The sequence below is a fragment of the Myotis brandtii genome, unplaced genomic scaffold (genome assembly GCF_000412655.1).
Source record: "Myotis brandtii unplaced genomic scaffold, ASM41265v1 scaffold1617, whole genome shotgun sequence".
NCBI classification, from domain to species: Eukaryota; Metazoa; Chordata; class Mammalia; order Chiroptera; family Vespertilionidae; genus Myotis; species Myotis brandtii.
In genome coordinates this window covers 126,750-147,054 of record NW_005355909.1, presented here as the reverse complement: position 1 = coordinate 147,054, position 20,305 = coordinate 126,750, and the positions used below count along the sequence as shown (strand labels likewise).

General features: G+C 45.2%; 1 protein-coding gene across 1 annotated transcript in view; it reads left to right on the top strand.

The window, feature by feature from the left end:
• The window catches only part of ETS1 (v-ets avian erythroblastosis virus E26 oncogene homolog 1), a 138,218-nt gene that overhangs the window by 39,496 nt on the left and 78,417 nt on the right, over nucleotides 1–20,305 (top strand). The window lies entirely within an intron of this gene.

Below are 20,305 nucleotides of genomic sequence, written 5' to 3'. Positions count from 1 at the left end.
CAGAGGCGAGGGGGAGAGGCGGCCGGAGGGTCTGGCCTGAAGGCCTCCCCTCAAGTCTGTGTTGGCACGCCTGTCTGTTCCCAGCGAGGAAGAGAAGGTTGGAACACAGATTCTGGACTCCGATTTAAAAAAAAAATTTTTTTTATTGATTTCAGAAAGGAAGGGAGAGGGAGAGAGAGATAGGAACTTCAATGATGAGAGAGAATCATTGATCGGCTGCCTCCTGCACACCCCGCACTGGGGATGGAGCCCACAACCCTGGCAAGTGCCCTTGACCGGAATGGAACCATGACCTCCTGGCTCATAGGTGGATGCTCAGCCACTGAGCTCCGCCTGTCATGCTCAGATTCCGGTTTTTTCCAGAGGTGTGGGGGAGGTATAGATAGTAAGGAGCTAGGGAAGGGGGCCACACCCACCCAGAGCACAGGTGCGGGTTGCTGCTGTGGAGATGAGCAGAGGTCAGAGGGACTGACTCAGTCCAAGGTTTTAGGCCTGCGCCTCCCACCCCTCCCACCATTTCCAAGCTCTGAGGCCTCTGAGCCTCAGTTTCTGTAACAGTGGCCACCTCACAGAATTGTGGGGCCGAAGGAAAGGCCCTCACTGCAGATGGCAATGTGCCAAAGCATGGCTCCCACTTCATGATTTCATATTTACTTTAAATTGACCAAGTCCTCCCTCTCTCCCTCCCTTCCCTCTCCCTCCTTCCCTCATCTCTCTCCCTCCCCCTCCCTCCCTCTCTCCCTTCCCTTCCTTTTTCTTTCTGTATTAAGTGCTTCAGCTTCCATCTCCAGGCATTTGCTCCCTGGCTGCCTATCTGGAGAGCATAAATATTTCATGGGCTAGAGGTCATAGGTCAAACATGAGACCTAATTGCACTCGGAGAGAAATGACCTTTTCACTGATGTATAGGGCAACCTTTGGCTCCTTGAAGGCTGCCCGTTGAGTGGGCCACCAGCTTTCAGTCCAGACCCTGCCCCCACACCATGGTCTGGACAAGTGACCACCCCTCCCTCACCATCACTATTTTTAAAAACAGGATTATGCTTTCCCCGCTCCATTCCTGAACATCCCAGTTAGATTCACTTACGACCTTCAAAGGAACGTTTGACTCTTGGACTTTCTTGCTATTTAAGAACACGGACCTTTGGCCTGGCCCCGGTGGCTCAGTGGTTGAGCGTCGACCTATGAACCAGGAGGTCATGGTTGGATTCCCGGTCAGGGCACATGCTTGATCCCCGATCTTGCAGGAGGCAGCCGATCAAGGATTCTCTCTCATCATTGATGTTTCTATCTCTCTCTTCCTCTCCCTTCTTCTCTGAAATCCATAAAGGTTATATATATATAAGAACACAGACCTTTGGACCCTCTGTTCACTATTTTAAGTGGCATTACAAAATGAAAACACCAAAGCTACCAATTCCCAAAGTTATCTTAACAGTCTTTCCCACACCTCCGCAGGCTCGCAGGAGTAGAAGTAACAGTGATTTACTATCCATGGAACCAGGGTTCTAGTTGCTTTGCGGTTGCCACTGAATCCTTACCTGCCTCATACCTTTTGAAATATCGATCCTGACAGCTTTGCTAAGTCTTAGGCCTGCAGATCCTCATAGCGCCGGGGGGCCTGACCCAGGCGAGGTCCAGGAGTGTGTGATGCCTCTGAAATTGTGTGCAAGGACTTCTCTAAAGGTCTGTAGCTCCCCCCTGATTCTAAAGGTGGTCTGAGACCCCAAGAGGCTAAGAGCTACTGCCCCAAGGGAAGGGTACCTGTGTATCCCTGTAGTACTTGGCATTTTGCACTTGAGGACACCAAGCATATCTGTTGAACCGGACTGAATTCACTCGTAGAAGCTTTCATCCTATCAATCCCTTCTCGCCCCTTGGTCCTCCCCCTGAGAGGGTGTTTAAATCTGGAAGCTGTTTCCATCCCATTGTCTTAGAGACACTGGGCCTGAAGCCTTGCCTGAGGTCTAGCCACATCTCTCCTTTCTCTTTGTCCGCATCTGCTTTTACTTTATGCTCCTTAGGATGATCTCTCCAAACACCCACAGAGTTCATGGACTGTGACCTCTCCACTGTGAGGCGGGGGAGGGGAGGGGACAGGGCAGAGCACCCAGCTCCACTTCAGGGCACACTTGCCAGGGAGGGAAAGATGTGCCTCAGCATCTCCAACTCTTGCCCGGGGGGCAGGGGGGGAAATGAGTGGTAAAAACAGTGCCTCCCATGGGGGCAGAAATGCAGAGGTAATGCCCCCTCCAGCCGTGGCTACGGAAATAGCCCCTTACTTAACCCTCCGGTGCTGCACTCTCCCAGCCAATGCCTCTGACTCTGGGTGACCTTTGGAGTCTAGGCCCTCATTGATGACCTTTGGCTTTTCTCGGAACCATTGTTTGTTCTATTTGCTGCCACAAAGAACTTAGATGAGAGGAGACCATTTCCAGAAGTCTCAGATCTAGCGAGACCGATCGCCCCACCCTGTGGATTGGCCCGGGACCTCTTGGCATCTCCTTGTTTGGTCAATGCCGATGGACATTCTTACCAGGGTTACGGGCTTGCATCATGTTGAATGCTCATAGGTTAACTGTTGGGTTTTATAATGAGACAGGCTGAGAGGACCGTGGGCTATTCCTGGAGAGTTGAGTAAAGATTGGAGATTTAAAAAAGTTGTGTTTGCTTCAACAATGTCTGAAATACTCCGGCATTTCATCTGTGCTTTGTGCTTTGAAAAACTTGAGTTTAAAGCCCCCCGATCAACAAAATCAACCTATTAGGATGCAAAGTTCATTGCCTTTTGTGCTGTGTGCTGTGTGTGTGTGTGTGTGTGTGTGTGTATGTGTCTGTGTTTAACATGGTTTCCATTCCTCTGAATTTCCAGTTAGATAGCTTAGCTGGACTTTCTAGCTTGCCTCTCTTTCTAGCTTGCCTCTCTACTGATCAAGAAAGAAAAAGACTATAAGTAAAAATAGTTCCCATTCTCCTTCAGTTTTAAATATTATTATTGTAGAAAACTCAGAAGTCCTGCCCTGTCCTTGAGGTAGAGGAGTTGTCCTTCACTGAATACTTCCCAGATGCTGAGGATCACACATGTGGTCTCTTTCATTCTTATGAGGGTGACATCATTCCCATTTTACAGATGAGATGAATGAGGCTCAGAGAGGTAAGGTTACTTCTCCAAAGAAGTCTAACTATAATTCTAGGAGGTGGGAGAGGTTTATTTAAACTCCAAGGCCCGTGTTCCTAACCTTTTTTGCTGCCTCATCCCTGGGGCGGCATTACAAAATGAAAACACCAAAGCTACCAATTCCCAAAGTTATCTTAACAGTCTTTCCCACACCTCCGCAGGCTCGCAGGAGTAGAAGTAACAGTGATTTACTATCCATGGAACCAGGGTTCTAGTTGCTTTGCGGTTGCCACTGAATCCTTACCTGCCTCATACCTTTTGAAATATCGATCCTGACAGCTTTGCTAAGTCTTAGGCCTGCAGATCCTCATAGCGCCGGGGGGCCTGACCCAGGCGAGGTCCAGGAGTGTGTGATGCCTCTGAAATTGTGTGCAAGGACTTCTCTAAAGGTCTGTAGCTCCCCCCTGATTCTAAAGGTGGTCTGAGACCCCAAGAGGCTAAGAGCTACTGCCCCAAGGGAAGGGTACCTGTGTATCCCTGTAGTACTTGGCATTTTGCACTTGAGGACACCAAGCATATCTGTTGAACCGGACTGAATTCACTCGTAGAAGCTTTCATCCTATCAATCCCTTCTCGCCCCTTGGTCCTCCCCCTGAGAGGGTGTTTAAATCTGGAAGCTGTTTCCATCCCATTGTCTTAGAGACACTGGGCCTGAAGCCTTGCCTGAGGTCTAGCCACATCTCTCCTTTCTCTTTGTCCGCATCTGCTTTTACTTTATGCTCCTTAGGATGATCTCTCCAAACACCCACAGAGTTCATGGACTGTGACCTCTCCACTGTGAGGCGGGGGAGGGGAGGGGACAGGGCAGAGCACCCAGCTCCACTTCAGGGCACACTTGCCAGGGAGGGAAAGATGTGCCTCAGCATCTCCAACTCTTGCCCGGGGGGCAGGGGGGGAAATGAGTGGTAAAAACAGTGCCTCCCATGGGGGCAGAAATGCAGAGGTAATGCCCCCTCCAGCCGTGGCTACGGAAATAGCCCCTTACTTAACCCTCCGGTGCTGCACTCTCCCAGCCAATGCCTCTGACTCTGGGTGACCTTTGGAGTCTAGGCCCTCATTGATGACCTTTGGCTTTTCTTGGAACCATTGTTTGTTCTAGTTGCTGCCACAAACGAACTTAGATGAGAGGAGACCATTTCCAGAAGTCTCAGATCTAGCGAGAGTGATCGCCCCACCCTGTGAACTGGCCCGGGACCTCTTGGCATCTTGTTGTTTGGTCAATGCCGATGGACATTCTTACCAGGGTTACGGGCTTGCATCATGTTGAATGCTCATAGGTTAACTGTTGGGTATAATGAGACGACCGTGGGCTATTCCTGGAGAGTTGAGTAAAGATTGGAGATTTAAAAAAGTTGTGTTTGCTTCAACAATGTCTGAAATACTCCGGCATTTCATCTGTGCTTTGTGCTTTGAAAAACTTGAGTTTAAAGCCCCCCCAATCAACAAAATCAACCTATTAGGATGCAAAGTTCATTGCCTTTTGTGCTGTGTGCTGTGTGTGTGTATGTGTCTGTGTTTAACATGGTTTCCATTCCTCTGAATTTCCAATTAGATAGCTTAGCTGGACTTATCTCTCTTTCTAGCTTGCCTCTCTACTGATCAAGAAAGAAAAAGACTATAAGTAAAAATAGTTCCCATTCTCCTTCAGTTTTAAATACTATTATTGTAGAAAATTCAAGAGAAGTCCTGTCCTGTCCTTGAGGTAGAGGAGTTGCAAGTAAAAATAGTTCCCATTCTCCTTCAGTTTTAAATATTATTATTGTAGAAAACTCAGAAGTCCTGCCCTGTCCTTGAGGTAGAGGAGTTGTCCTTCACTGAATACTTCCCAGATGCTGAGGATCACACATGTGGTCTCTTTCACTCTCACAATATTCTTATGAGGGTGACATCATTCCCATTTTACAGATGAGATGAATGAGGCTCAGAGAGGTAAGGTTACTTCTCCAAAGAAGTCTAACTATAATTCTAGGAGGTGGGAGAGGTTTGTTTAAACTCCAAGGCCCGTGTTCCTAACGATTAAACAAACATTATCTGCTGCTCCAAACCTTTTTTGCTGCCTCATCCCTGGTGGCTAATGTCTACCCTCTAGGGCAGGGGTGGGGAACCTTTTTCTTGCCAAGGGCCATTTGGGTATTTATAACCTCATTCGCAGGCCATACAAAATGATCAACTTAAAAATTAGCCTGCTGTATTTGGTCAAACAGTTCATTAACTCACCCCTAGTGCCTTGGCAGGGCCAAACCAAATGATTTCTCAGGCTTTATATGGCCCACGGGCCGGACTTTCCCCACCCCTGCTCTAGAGTAAGAGAATATAAGCTTTCTAGCCATCCCATAAAGCAGAGAGCCATGGGAACCTTACACAGACGGAATAGGGAAAAGGAGCCACTGTGGCCTGATTTCTTCTGGACCGGCTCTCTGGTTTCTTTCGGCCCAACGCTGGTGATGGAAGTGCATGAAGGGGCACCAATCTGCGAGGCTGCATCGGAGAACAGCGTGGTCTCTGCTGGGCATTCACTTCGGCTCTGTCACCTCTTACTCCCCTGCCAACCAGCTTTGTGGGACACCCAGAGTCGCTGAGCAAGAGGAGCCCCCTTTTGAACGTTTCTGAAAGCTTGTCCCCTTGACGCTGCCCACAGTGTACACAGCACATGCTGAGGTTGACACAGACTCCTCAGCCCTCCGAATGGGGAGACTAATTGAGGGGAAGCTGCTCTCGGCACACAGGCTGGGCTGTTCTCTGTGGGTTTTACTATCAAAAGGCTTTGAAAAGTGCAGCGCAGCCATTGTTGAATATTCCACAATGAATTAAATACCATTTCTCTCCTCCTCACAGCTGTTCCATGTGAGTGAGCGTGAAGTGCTTTTTTTTTTTTTTCTTTCCTGGCAGAAGACGCCTGATGTCTAAACCCAAGCACGGGGTAATGAGATTATTTGTGTGTGAATTCTTTAGGAAAAGCATTGCTTTCTTTTAAACTCAATGTGATGCGGAGCTGCTGCTCTGCAGACGGGGAGGGGGAATCCAGGGAAAGAATGGGATTTAAATGTGTCTGAGCATCACTGGGAGGAGGCAGGGGGGAGGGTGAAGGGAGGGGCTCAGGCTCAGACCTTGATCCACAGGCCCCAGGCTGCCTGCCTGCATCTCTCAGCCCTACTGGCTGGGCTGGGCTGATGGAGGGAAATTCCATATAATTTTTTAGTAAACAATTAATCACTTTCCCATCTGCCCTTTCAGAATTCCTTCCTGATCTCCCATGCTTTTCATGGAATTGCAGGAACGCTTGTTTGGCTCCCTACCTATTTTTATATCAAAGAGCTTTTTAAAACTTTACATGGCAAACTCCAGAAAATCGGCTTTCTTAGAACATGTAGGGCGGTTTCCAGAATTAGGACACGTTCGACCTCGGCATTACGGACTGTACCAAGTACCCACTCAGCTTCCCTTGCTTGAATCACTGTCCTTCCTCAATTTTTCATCGGCTTTCATAGAACACAGGCTGCAGGTAAGCAGTGAGTTGGAACTAAGTATAAAATCAATTAAGATTAAATACCAGCGTGGAGCTAACTCTTCTTAAAGCATCACCAGCGTGCTACCAGCTGCCCTTTAGATTTATGGAAAATGAAGGAAAAGATGGAATAAATGGAAAAAGGGGGATTTAGGTTAGCCAGGGTGAAATTTCACTCTGACATCCATTTTTAAAGGATTTGGGGATTTACCTCTCCCCTCAAATACTTTTCCAGGATATTTCCGAGGTAGTTTTAAGTGATGTTTAAACATTCGTATTATCCTTCTGCTTCTATCATACAAGACAAAAATTTCAAAAACTGTTTTAAGGAAACTTCTAGGGCATGTTTTAGGAAATGGCCAATTGGAAGAGAGCAGGTCAGCTATGAAAAGTAAGCCATCAACTTTGAGAATAATCTTCTACTTCTGCTTTGGTGAGTGAGGCAGCAGGGGCCTCGGTTGAGGCATGCTGATAGGAGAACTTGACCAATAAGACTTGGGGGCCAAGGATAGAGCGTTTGAAATATTCATCTGCACCTTCTCCCATTGCTATTGGTCACTTTCTCTTTTCACTTCCTAAATTCCCATGTCTGCCTGAGTGGGCAGATGGAAATTAGTCATTCCTCCCTCCCCCTAACAGAAGTGAAAGGTCTGCTGGTAAGGCAAGGGAATCTATGTTGTTTTTGTTGCATTATTTTTATTTTATTACTATTTTAAAATATATTTTTATTGTTGAGAATGTTAGGGTGTCCCCATTTTCACCTCTTTGCCCCCCTCCACCAGGCTCCCGCCCCACCCCAGGCCCTCCCTGCACTGTTGTCTGTGTTCATGGGCTATGCATATATGCATACAAGATCTCTTACCCTTTGAGACAGCACGGATAGACCTGCAGAGTGTTACGCTAAGTTCAATAAGCCAGGCAGAGAAAGACAATACCACATGATCTCACTTGTATGTGGGATCTAATGAACAAAATAAAGCGACGAACAAAATAGGTCCAGAGACATGAAAGCATATGGAACAGACGGACAGATCTGGGGGTGGGGGAGGGCAGGGCGGGAAGGGAGGGAGGTGGTGGGAAGAGTTTTGGCTGCTTTAGAACACATAATCTGCCCTAGCCGGCTTGGCTCAGTGGATAGAGCGTCAGCCTGTGGACTGAAGGGTTCCACGTTCCATTCTGGCGGAGGACTCATGCCTGGGTTGCAGGCTCGATCCCCAGTGTGGGGTGTGCAGAAGGCAGCCTATCAATGATTCTCTCTCATCATTGATGTTTCTATCTCTCTCTCCTTCTCCCTTTCTCTCTGAAATCAATAAAGAAATATATTTTTTTAAAAACGTGTCTAACAATATGCTTTTTATAAAGAAGAACACATAATCTTTCCTCTTTCTGGCTGTATATTGGTTCTTTACCATATGCTTATATGTCATGTTTTGATTACTTTTTTTATAATCATTATAGACATATCTCTTTAAAGGAAAATTGTAAATTAAAGAATGGTTGGGGGAAAGGCAGTTTGGTCTCCTCATTTACTGGTTAGAGCATTGAGGTCTCTTCCATGGATATTTTTCTGTGAGTAATTCACCTGGATATCACACAGACACCTCCAAGTTACACCTGAGCTCATCACTTTCCCCTTCTTCCCCAGCCTAGTCTTTGCCCTCTATTCTGTCTCAATGAATGACACCATCATCTACCAATCACCAGGCTAGGAAACTGGAAGTTACTATTCACTCCCTTCCTTCTGCCTTTAGGTTGCTTAAGGCCCTTTTAATTCGGAAGTGGCAGACATCTGGCTCAACCAGTTTAAGTTTAAGAAGGGAATTTGTGGACCTACAGAACTGGCAAGTCCAACAGCACTCCGCTAGGACAATTAGGGCCTGGTGGATAAACAAAGTAGGACTGTTCAATGCACCCCTCTAGATGGCTGTGAGAACTAGCAAGATTTGGAAATCAGCTAAGAAATTACTAAAATTAAAAACAACAACCAAACCCTCCAAATCCTTCAGAGCAAAGTTCAAACAATTGGTCCAGAAGGCTGTGTTCTGTTTCCTCTCCCTCTAAGGCCAAGGGACTTTGCTATTTATTCCTATGTCCCCGTTGTGTGGCCAATACTTTCCCCAGAGCGGAGGATGTGATAACTATCTATATCCGGACTGTCCAAATTTGGCACAGCTCGTGGAGGGGTGTCTGGTATCTGGGTGCTCAATTGGATCCCAGGTAATTCAAGGTGTTCAACTAGTTTTAGATCCTGGTTACATTAGAGCACCTTTCTTCTGTCCCTCCTCAGTGAACACATTTATTGAGCCTTTATTCTGCATGGTATTGCGGTCCCAAAGTAGGTGTCCCACTTGTGCTCAAGGAGTATCAGCATAACTGGAAGGGAGCTGAGAGAGACAGAACCACGATGGGCAGTCAGGAGAACCCCAAGAGACTGGGGTGAGGGGAGACCAAGGCAACAAGGTTTCTCCCATGGCCTCTTTCCAAAAGGTGTGAACGTGCGTGAAGGTGGAGTGAGTTTGCCTGGTGAGGCACTCCCTTGTCCAAACTTGGGGAGCAGGATGAGGGACAGAGCCTTAGCTTTGCACAGGGGCAATTTTACTGCTGTTTAGAATGTGGTCACTCTTGCTCTGCTTTATGTATCCTCGTTCAATGTTATTCTTTCCGTATGTACCCTGTGTTGATGTTCACCTCCCTGACCCCAGTCTGGCCCCGTGTGGGCCTGCCTGCCCGCCTTTCAGAGGTGAGTGTAGACTTGGCTCATGCCTCCCAACCTGCGTGAAATGTTCCATTCGCCGCTCTGCTGCGGCTCACTTCATTAGCTGGCCTGGTGTTTACAGAGCCAGGAGATAATATTTTTAGGTTCCATTTGGAGTTTCCTGGGCAGCTTCTCTCTAAGCCACTTAGGAAGTTTAGAAAAGGAGGTCATGGAAATGTTAGACGTTTTTCCACTGAACTTGGGTTAAGCAAATGGTCTTGAGATGATGTCCGTAGGCTCCACTGGGCAGACGTTACTGGATGATAGGAAATTCCTTCTTCTTTCTCTTTTATTTGTCTTGCCTTCACCTCTGAAAAGCAGAGGGGCTATTTTTTTTAAACAACTTTACTGAGATAACCTTTATTGATATAGAGTTCACATACTATACAATTAACCCATAAAGTGTACAAGTTAAAGTTTGTATATATATTCACAGTACTGCACAACCATCACCACAATTTAATTCTAAAACATTTGTCCCTCCTAAAAGAAATCCCATTCCCATTAAGAATCAATTCCATTTTCTCTCATCCGTCGCACCCCTATGCCCTAGTACCACTGGAGGAATTTTTGTCCATAAATTTGCCCATTCTGGATTTCTCTTACAGATGGAGTCACACATTATGTAGCTTTTTGCCACTGTCTTCTTTCACTATTTTCAAGGCTCATCCATTTTGTAGCATATATCAGTACTTCATTCCTTTTTATCATCAAACTAGAGGCCTGATGCACAAAAATTCATGCAAGAGTAGGCCTTCCTTCCCCCGGTTGCTGGCACCAGCTTCCCTCCGGCACCTAGGACCCGAGCTTCCCTCCTCTGGCTGCCCACAGGCATCGGGATCTGGGCTGGCTTCCCTCAGGATGCCTGCAGGCACTGGGGACCTGGGCTGGATTCCCTCCGCCCCGGTTTTGTCAGAAAGGACACCCAGATTGATGTCCGGAAGATGTCTGGTCTAATTAGCATATTATCCTTTTATTATTTTAGATAATATTCCATTAAATGGATATGCCACATTTTATTTATCCATCATTTGATGGACTTTTGTGTCTATTATAAATAATGCTGCTATGAGCATTCCTATATAAGTTTTTGTGTGAGCATATGTTTTTTTTTTCTCTTGTAGAAGTGGAATTGTTGGGTCATATGGTAATGCTATAGTTAACTATTTGTGGAAGTGACAGGCAGGTTTCCAAAGTGGCTACATCATTTTAGATTCCTCATACAGCAATGCCCGAGGGTTCCAATTTCTACATGTCCTCACCAATACTTGACATTGGGTGTCTTTCTGATAGTTCCCCTAGTGAATGCGGAGTAGGATCTCATTGTGGTTTTGATTCATATTTCCTTAAAGATTAAGGATGTTGAACATGTTTTTTTCATATGCTTATTGGCCATTTGTGTATCTTCTTTGGCGAACTGTCTCTTTAAATCTTTGCCCTGTTTTAAATTGGGTTGCCATTTTACTATTGAGTTCTAAGAGTTATTTTTTTTTTTTAGTCTAGATAGTTTTTTTGTTTGTTTGTTTTTATATTTTTTTAATTGATTTCAGAGAGGAAGGGAGAGGGAGAGAGAGGTAGAAACATCAATGATGAGAGAGAATCATTGATTGCCTGTCTCCTGTGCACCCCCTCCCTCCCTCCCCCCACTGGGGAGTGAGCCCACAATCTAGGCATGTGTCCTTGGCTGGAATCAAACCTGGGACCCTTCAGCCCAGCCCACAGGCCCAAGCTCTATCCACTGAGCCAAACCAGCTAGGGCTGGATATAAGTTTCTTTTATTTTTTATCAGATATATGATTTGCAAATATTTTCTTCCCCAATGAGTTGTCTTTCTACTTTTTTTTATATAGTTTGCAACACAAAGTTTTTAGGTTTAATTAGCCCAATTTACCTACTTTTTCTTTTGTTTCTAGTGCTTTTGGTGTTATAACTAAGAAATCATTGCCTACCCCAAGATTATGAAGATTTACTCTTGTAAATATTGTTTCTTATAAGAGTTTATAGCTTTAGCTGTAACATTTAGGTCTGTGACCCACTTTAGTTAATTTTTGTACTTGGTGAGAAGGGGTCTTTCATTTGTATATGAATATCTTGTTGTCCCAGTACCACTTGTTAAAAAGACCTTGAATTGAGGTCAGATCAGCTCGACTCCTGTGCTGGGCCTTGAGCAACTTATGTGAAATAATAGTAGCCAGGAAAAAGCAACAGAAAGCAGCCATGATTTGTGCAACTTGTGAAGAATGCAAAAATCTGAAAATCTAGTAATGCCAATTGGTTATCAATATCCTCATCTCCAAATAGGAACATAATTCCTTCCCCTTACTTCCTGAATTAGAATAAACCACAGCATATTTCATTTTTAATTCACTTCAGTGTATTTTAACTCCAAGGAAAAAAAATCAGCAGACTTACGTAGGAAAATGTCATCAAAATGTTATGAATTATTTGTATACATCTCATTTAATGCAAGTTTATTTGTCCAAGGCATTAATATTGATGCTATAGTTCTTTTTTTTTCTTATTTTTGATAGTTTTAAAGAAGGTCACTAACAGTTGTCTGGCAAGCATCTTGAAAGTATAGAGTTTGCCATAGATAAGACTCTTTAAAAAAATGATTGATATTAGAGAGAGAAAAAGGGGGAAGAGAGAGAAAGAGAGAGAAACATGGACGTGAGAGAGAAACATTGATCTGTTGCCTCCTGAATGTACCCTGACCCGGGATTGAACCCCAAAATTGGGTATGTGCCCTGACTGGGAATCAAACCCACCACCCTTTGGTGTACTGGACCATGCTCCAACCAACTGAGCCACACTGGCCTGGACAACATCAATAAGACTGTAATAGGATTAATATATTTAATTAGGGCATCTTACAGGAACAGCCACTATGAAGCCAGAAGAAGCAGAAATACCTCCTATATTGGAGGTGTGGGTACACATTATACCCAAATCAACCCCACAAGTCCTCTTACCTTCTTTTCCTCTTTCTCCCTCTGTCAGGGGCTCAGTTGGCCTTTGGGGAAGAACTTGAGATATGTGACTTTAGGACAACGAGACCTTTCCCAGAATGTATTGTTCATGCATCTGTAATGCCATGTCCTACTCTACAGGAACACGCTACTATATCATCCCAGTATACATACAGGAGAGGAAAAAAATTAGAAATCTGTGCCTGCGACCAGCTGCTCTTATTTGTAATGCTTCCCAACATCTTCCCGCTGCAGCTGCGAGGGAGCTGTGCGGCAGACGCTGACCCTTCGGACCACAGGGGTGACTCCATGTCGGTTTCCCTCGCCCCTTAGTTCCCAGGGGAAGAAAGCTGAGTCCTTCCTCCCCTTTCCCTTAATCCCCAACCCTGATTTCATTCCTTCTCTGGTTCATCCTTGAGCTCAGGCAGATGCATCGCTTCGCATCCTACTGTATCCCTCTCCCAATGAGGACTTCGCTTACTGTTCCCTGTTTCGAGTGGAGATGGGTGAGAATTAATGCATCAGCGCTCTCTTCCCACCATCCTGCCTTCCCTCCATCTCCCACTTTCTTAGTGGGAAAATAATGACTCCGAAGGTTTATGGTACACAAGTGATAAAAGGTCTAATGAGAAATCCAACAAATGATGACAAAAGACTTGGCAGGAGAAAACCACAGTTAAAGGTCTCTGAGTGGCAGGTGAGAGATTGGGGACTTAGGAATAATTTGAAAGAGTCCAGCCAATGCGTGTCTTCAGTGTTGTGTGCAGCTGACTCGGATCAGAGTTGTGCAAAGCACCGGAGAATCTCTGCACCTTTGGACAGACACGCAGGCCGAGGGCTGGGGTCCTGCCCTCCTCCTGAACATTCCTCAGAGGGGCTGGGAGATGCCATAGAGCAGCGGTTCTCAACCTGTGGGTCGCGACCCCTTTGGGGGTCAAACGACCCTTTCACAGGGGTCTCCTAAGACCATCAGAAAACACATATATAATTACATATTGTTTTTGTGATTAATCACTATGCTTTCATTATGTTCAATTTGTAACAATGAAAATACATCCTGCCTATCAGATATTTACATGACGATTCATAACAGTAGCAACATTACAGTTATGAAGTGGCAACGAAAATAGTTTTATGGTTGGGGGTCACCACAACATGAGGAACTGTATTAAAGGGTCGCGGCATTAGGAAGGTTGAGAACCGCTGCTGTGGAGGGACCTGCTTTGTGACCTTCCAGGCCAGACAAGGTAACTCACTGCTGTTATTTCAATCACAGGAAAGGGGCTGTGCACGCTCACATTTAGTTCTAAGGTTTGGCACATAAAGGATTTAAAATGACCCAAACTGAAGAACAATATAAACGAACAAACAAAACAGAAACACACTCATAGACACCGAGAACAGACTGATGACCGCAGAGCGGGTGGTTAGGAAACTATAAACGAACAAACAAAACAGAAACACACTCATAGACACAGAGAACAGACTGATGACTGCCAGCAGAGCGGGGATGGGGGGCGGAGTGGTGTTAGGAAATTAGGTGGAAAAGGTGAAGGGATTAAAAAGTACAAATTGGTAGTTACAAAACTGTCACAGGGATGTAAAGTCCAATGTAGGGAGTATAGTGAATAGTATTGTAATTACTATGTATGGGGCCAGGTGGGCACTGGAAATATGGGGGGGTGGGAACGCTTTGTAAAGTATCTGATCGTCTAAGTCCAATGTAGGGAGTATAGTGAATAGTATTGTAATTACCATGTATGGGGCCAGGTGGGGGGAAATATCGGGGGGGAAACACTTTGTAAAGTATCTGATCGTCTAACCACTATGCTATACACCTGAAACCGATACAAAATAATATTGAATACAAACTATAATTAAAAATCAAAATAAAATAAACTTAAAAAAATAAAATGACCCAACTCTGTGAAGATTGCATGTAATGGATATCTCTTAATCTCTCTTCTAAGGAATCCCATTTGCAGAACTACCTGGCCAACTTACCCTGAAGCCATTGGTTAACTAACCTGCTAACTGGAATGTATTGACATGAACTATCCACTGGGCTGCTCTGTATAGTAATTTCCTCTTCCTAATGAGACGTGTCTTGTGTGTCTTGATTTGTTTCTATTATGCCTTTTGACATTGCTCAAAACCTCAACTGGTTTTAGAAAGCAGCTATTTCTTTTTTTAAAATATATTTTTATTGATTTTAGAGAGGAGGGGAGAGGGATAGAGAGATAGAAACATCAATGATGAGAGAGAATCATTGATTGGCTGCCTCCTGCACACCCCCTCCTGGGGATCAAGCCCGCAACCTAGGCATGTACTCTTGACCGGAATTGAACCTGAAACCCTTCAGTCCGAAGGCCAATGCTCTTATCCAATGAGCCAAACTGGCTAGGATAGAAAGCAGCTATTTCTATCCCACGTAAAGTATGCTATCCTCTAAGACCCTAATAATATTGTTTACCCCGTGTACTTAATTCTTGTACCCAATATCTCCATGACAGTGCTCACATTTGCATGTTTCTTATCTTATGTTCCTACTCTTTGAAGATTATATGCATGTGATATTTCTGTTGGATCAATATGGCATTCACACTTACATCCGTTTCCAGTCGCTCTTCTCTTTCTACCATGTTTTCTATTTATCTTTGTTGGAACAGGCTATTCCTGCCATGTAGTTTATTTGATCTGTCCTTGCTGATTTAACAGGTGTGATTTTTACACGCTCCATGCTCAATGGCTGCTTTGTATTCATACATTGTCTTCATTTATTATCCTATTTTCTACACATCTTCAAGGTGTTGGGCGAGTCTGCCTTAAGGCAAGATGTTAGAATGGAGGCCCACTGTGGTGAAGACAAGTAATAAAGAGCTTCTTGCTCAGCAGAATTTAATTTTATAGCCTTCAATTCATTATGATCATTGTAAAGTGGGCATTCCTAGCAAGTTGGGGGGCTTGCCAGAGTGAAGTCACTGCCAAATGAATGGCAGTGTTTTCTCCCCTGGTCTCCGGTTGGAGGCTATAAACGCTTTTGCTGATATGATGACTTATTACTGTGATGGCTACTGCATGATCATGGAATCGTCTCTGTGTCTTTCTGCCTCGATTTATCTCTCTACATTGAAGGCGCCCTCAAATATTAGAAAAACACATCTCTTGAAAGTTGAAATTGTGGTGGCAAAATAGCAAAGAAATGACCCCAAATAGGAAAGAAATGACCCCAAATGACACCATGCACAGAAATGAATTTATACAAGAGTCATCAGACATATACAAGACTTTATGATTTAGGGATGGGAATCATTCAATGACTGTGGCTTTTTAAAAAAAAAATGTTTAGGGATTTGGCAGAGTTCAAATTCTGTTTTGCCAAGTGCTTTAATTTTTTTTAAATGCTAATTTTGAGGCCCATGATTATTTCATGGAAAATTTAAGTTGAATGGGATTTCTTTGTAGTTTAGTCATTCCCTCAACAATTTTGACATCCAAACAGATTGGTGAGGCTTCTTAAAACACTTGGACTGAAAGGTTTGTATGGTTTAAAAATAATTAAGCTAGAACCCTCAAAGACTGGAGTTGGTTTGAAAAGTTAAGTTCTTGAACTATTAAAAAAGATTTAGAAAATGACTGGCCTGGTCTTCAATTTTATTATTAAAAAATTGTATCTAGCCCGAGCCAGTGTGGCTCAGTGGATAGAGTATCAGCCTGCAGACTAAAGGGTCCCAGGTTCGATTCCTGTCAAGGGCACATGCCTGGGTTACGGCCTCAATCCCCAGTAGGGGGTGGGCAGGAGGCAGCTGATCAATGATTCTCTCTCATCATTGATGTTTCTATTTCTCTCTCCCTCTCCCTTCCCCTCTGAAATCAATAAAAAAATATTTTAAAAAAATTGTATCTAAAAAGTGTGTGTACGTGTGTGCATGTGCATGAGATGGGACACTTTCAAATGGAGAGAACCGTGTCTTAAAATACTAATATTCTTTTCCAAGGGCACAGGCCATCAGCAGGGAGGCTGGCCATAGTCCTGCTTTTACTATCTCAGGTCACATGGAACATCAAATGGTCATTTTCGTCATCTATCCTTTTATTCATTATTTCATTCACTTACTCCTTTATCTATTCTTTCAACACTGATTAAAGCAGTGACGATGTTACTATGGTGAAGTCACTGTGTTTTAAGCTGGAAATGAAAACGTGGATGGAATGTGGTTCCTGCCTTTGAAGGGCTGAGATTTCTGAGCCGTGGAGAGAATGCTCTCTCAGTCAGGGCCTTGTGCGCTGATTTGAAGCGATTTTTCCTGAGAACAGAGAAGGTTGGGGCAGGAGGGCAGGACTGTGTCCAGGAAGGGTCTGGAAACCTTCATGGGATGGGGGCAGGGGGTGCTGTTTGCTGCTGTGTCATGACAGATGAGTGGGACAGGTGGTCTAGGCCCTAGATCAGTGATGGCGAACCTATGACACGCGTGTCAGAGGTGACACACGAACTCATTTTTTTGGTTGATTTTTCTTTGTTAAATGGCATTTAAATATATAAAATAAATATCAAAAATATAAGTCTTTGTTTTCCTATGGTTGCAAATATCAAAAAATTTCTATATGTGACACTGCACCAGAGTTAAGTTAGGGTTTTTCAAAATGCTGACACGCCGAGCTCAAAAGGTTCGCCATCACTGCCCTAGACTCTAGGGCTTTCCAGCGAGACAAAGGCCTGCAAAAAGCGCACCCAAGGGTGAAGCAGTAGGGTGTGTTCAAGGGCCTGAACAAGTCCCCACTGTTGGAGGGCAGGGTCCCTCTGCGAGAAACAAGTGAGCCATGCTTGAAAGAAGGTAGACACCAATTTTGGGCTCCGCTAGGATTCTATCAGATTGGCAAGAAGACGTCTTTGGAGGGATTTATGTCTCTGTCACATTTAGAAAGTTGTGGTTGCCACGTGGTCTCTGATTTCTGCTTTCCTGTCTGATACCCGCCCGGAGAAGCCCTCTCTTCCCACAGATCTGAGGGCTGTCCCTGCCCAGGACACAGACCTGCCTGCGGCTGTGCTGGCTGCGTCCCCCAGGCTCTGAGGCTTCAGCGGGGAGTCCCTCAGAAACGCTCCCCTCTGGCGGGAATGCAGTTCTTGCAAACTCTCATGTGGCTGGATTCTCTCCAAAGATTTTTATGTGGTAACAGAAAATTTTCCTTCCCAAATCGTTTATTCATTTTTATTTTTTAATCCTCACCTGAGGATATGTCCATTAATTTTTAGAAAGAGTGGAAGGGAGGGGAGAGAGAGAGAGAGAGAGAGAGAGAGAGAGAGAGAGAGAGAAATCGATGTGAGAGAGACACATCCATTGGTTGCCTGCCACAGGCTTCCAGACCAGGGCTGGGGATGGAGCCTGCAACCGAGGTACATGCCCTTGACTGGAGTCAAACCTGGGGCCCTTCAGTCTGTGGGCCGATGCTCTATCCACTGAGCTAAACCGGCTAGAGCCCAATTCGTTTATTTTTAAAATAAAATAAATTTCATCCATTCCGTGAGGCCGGAGGTAACTGAAGTCTGAGCTGGGATTGACGATGTGCATGCAGCATGCACCAATGATGCCATATTGATGAGATGGCTTTTCAAAGGCTCCCACTGGTGATGGGAGCTGGTGAGGAGTGGAACATTGGCTTGTCTATCTCTAGGCGCTTTGCGGAGCTTTTGGACCAAGGCTAGCTCATCAGGAGACCTGCATGGGGGAGAGAGGCGTGTTATTTAATTAGCTTCACAATGGGCTGACTTGAAGGCACGTGGTGGTTTTAATGGAGGGAGATAGATGTCCTTTTTTGCAGGGCTAATTGTTGGGGAAAAGCAGGGTCTTTGTTCAGGCCCAGCATGAGGGCTCTGATCCTTTGGAGCCTAGGGCTGCCCCTGCTTATAATTTTAGACAGAGCTATTCAAGGCTGCCCTGTAGAGCAAAGAGGAACAAGAACAGCATTGTGTGTGCAGGATCCGTGCCCAAACCTCCCCAAAGTCACTAGGAAAAAAGAGAGAATGGGAGGACCCGGCCATGTGCATGTCGGAGTATTTCCCCACCATTCATTTGCTACGCTTGTTGGAAAAGGGCAAAGCGACACTTTAATCCACTTGGAGCTGAGGCGGGGTGACTTAACTAAGCACCCCCAGAAAACCAATTAAGTTCACTCTCCCCATGGGAGGGCGTTCATCTTGCCAAAACGGAACGAGCAACCAGTGTGGAGACTGATGTATATTCCATGCTGCCAGCTTCGGTGGCTGGGTGCCAGGCACTGGTCGTGCCAGAATGCAAATTGTGTAGCTGGTGCCTCTAAATAGCGCAATCTGTGTTGCTAGAGGGCAACATAAGAGCAGGGATGTGCTGACGGGTGGCATGGGAGAGGCAAGGAGAATGCCTTTCCCTGGGGCTCTTTTGGGCAATTAGTCAGCACAGGTACTTTATCAGAATTGTGGGTAGCAAGTCCAAGCTGGAGGGAGTGCTACATGGGCCCAGCATTCTGTAACTGAATGCATGTGTATAGCCCAACTAGAAATGGTTAGAAATTCAGGTTTGAGTACAACTTGTTAGAAAACTTTTGGCGGTCAGACAAAAGATTAGGTAAGGAAAATCTAAGATGGGATAATACAGTAAAGGGCTTTAATGAAGTGAAGGCAATGGTGCTCTGCCTAAAGGGGGCTCATATGGAGGAGGCCTCAGCCACATGGACTAGGGTAGGTACTGCACAGTGTATAAGATTCTGCTAACTCTCTGACCACCTTAAAAGCCAGATGGCGAGGCCATTTGCGTAAGATCTTATTTTGCTCAGGTGGTACAAATCACTGAGTGGGTATCAAACCTGCAGCAAGAATCCAATATTGGAAGGAATTTGAGAGGGTGCCTATACTCCTTTTTGCTGCTAACATGTAATGTAGCTGTAAACACATGATTAGAACTCCGCATCTCACGTCTATATAATCATAATCAACCGCTTTCATACAAGGGTTTGGTGTCAAGATTTGTGCAGAGTTGCAGACTCAGGCCTAAAATTAGCTTTATTATGATGTCATGATTTTAATAGCACACACCAGAGGGGGCCACCATGTTGGAGAACGTTGTACGCCACAGTTTGGATGAACTTCCATGAAAATGTTATACTCACTGCATTTCATTGGTCACAAGCTTGTTTTCCAATGAAAAACAACAGTGAAGAGATGCTGAGCACACGCTCTAGATCCGACACAGTGCAAGTCCTTGGCACACAGTTCCTTCCACACTCAGTTCAACCCTGCGCACTGGGCTCCGTGATCGGCTCCATTCTACAGGTGAAGAAACTGAGGCTTCCTGGGACTGGCAGCTGGGGACCGGCAGGGCTAACCCCCAAATGCTGCCTATCTCCTGCCGGGGCCTGTGCTCCTTCCCAGTCTCTTACTTTGCCTCCTCGGTTGCTTCAGGGTTGAAGTACCTTCTCTGCAGTTAGGAAAGCAAAGCCCCTCCATAGTGGATTTGGCAAGAAACTGCAGGTGTTTCTATGGGCTATTTGGAAACTGCAGATGTTTGCATGGGGCATTTACTTAGACATGTCTCCTTACCTCCACACTTTAGTCAATTCAGTTCAATTTAAAAAAAAACCCCAAAACAAAACCTGCTCTCTACAACAGAACATGCTCACTCCCTGAGACTGAGGAATGTGCTGGTCCCCTCCTGGATCTGCAGGGATTGCTGCCAGCCATCTGGTCCCCCAATGCTGTGGAATTCCCTGAAAGAAGAGCCCAGCATCTTTTTGATTTTTCAAAATTCTCAGCATGAGTTAGAAGGTCTAATTCCTGGAAAGGGATCTCTCTTGGGAACTTGCCCTGGGAGAGCTGCCTGCCCTGTGCTTTCCCTCACAGTCTGCTCAGGTCCCCGCCCTCTGCA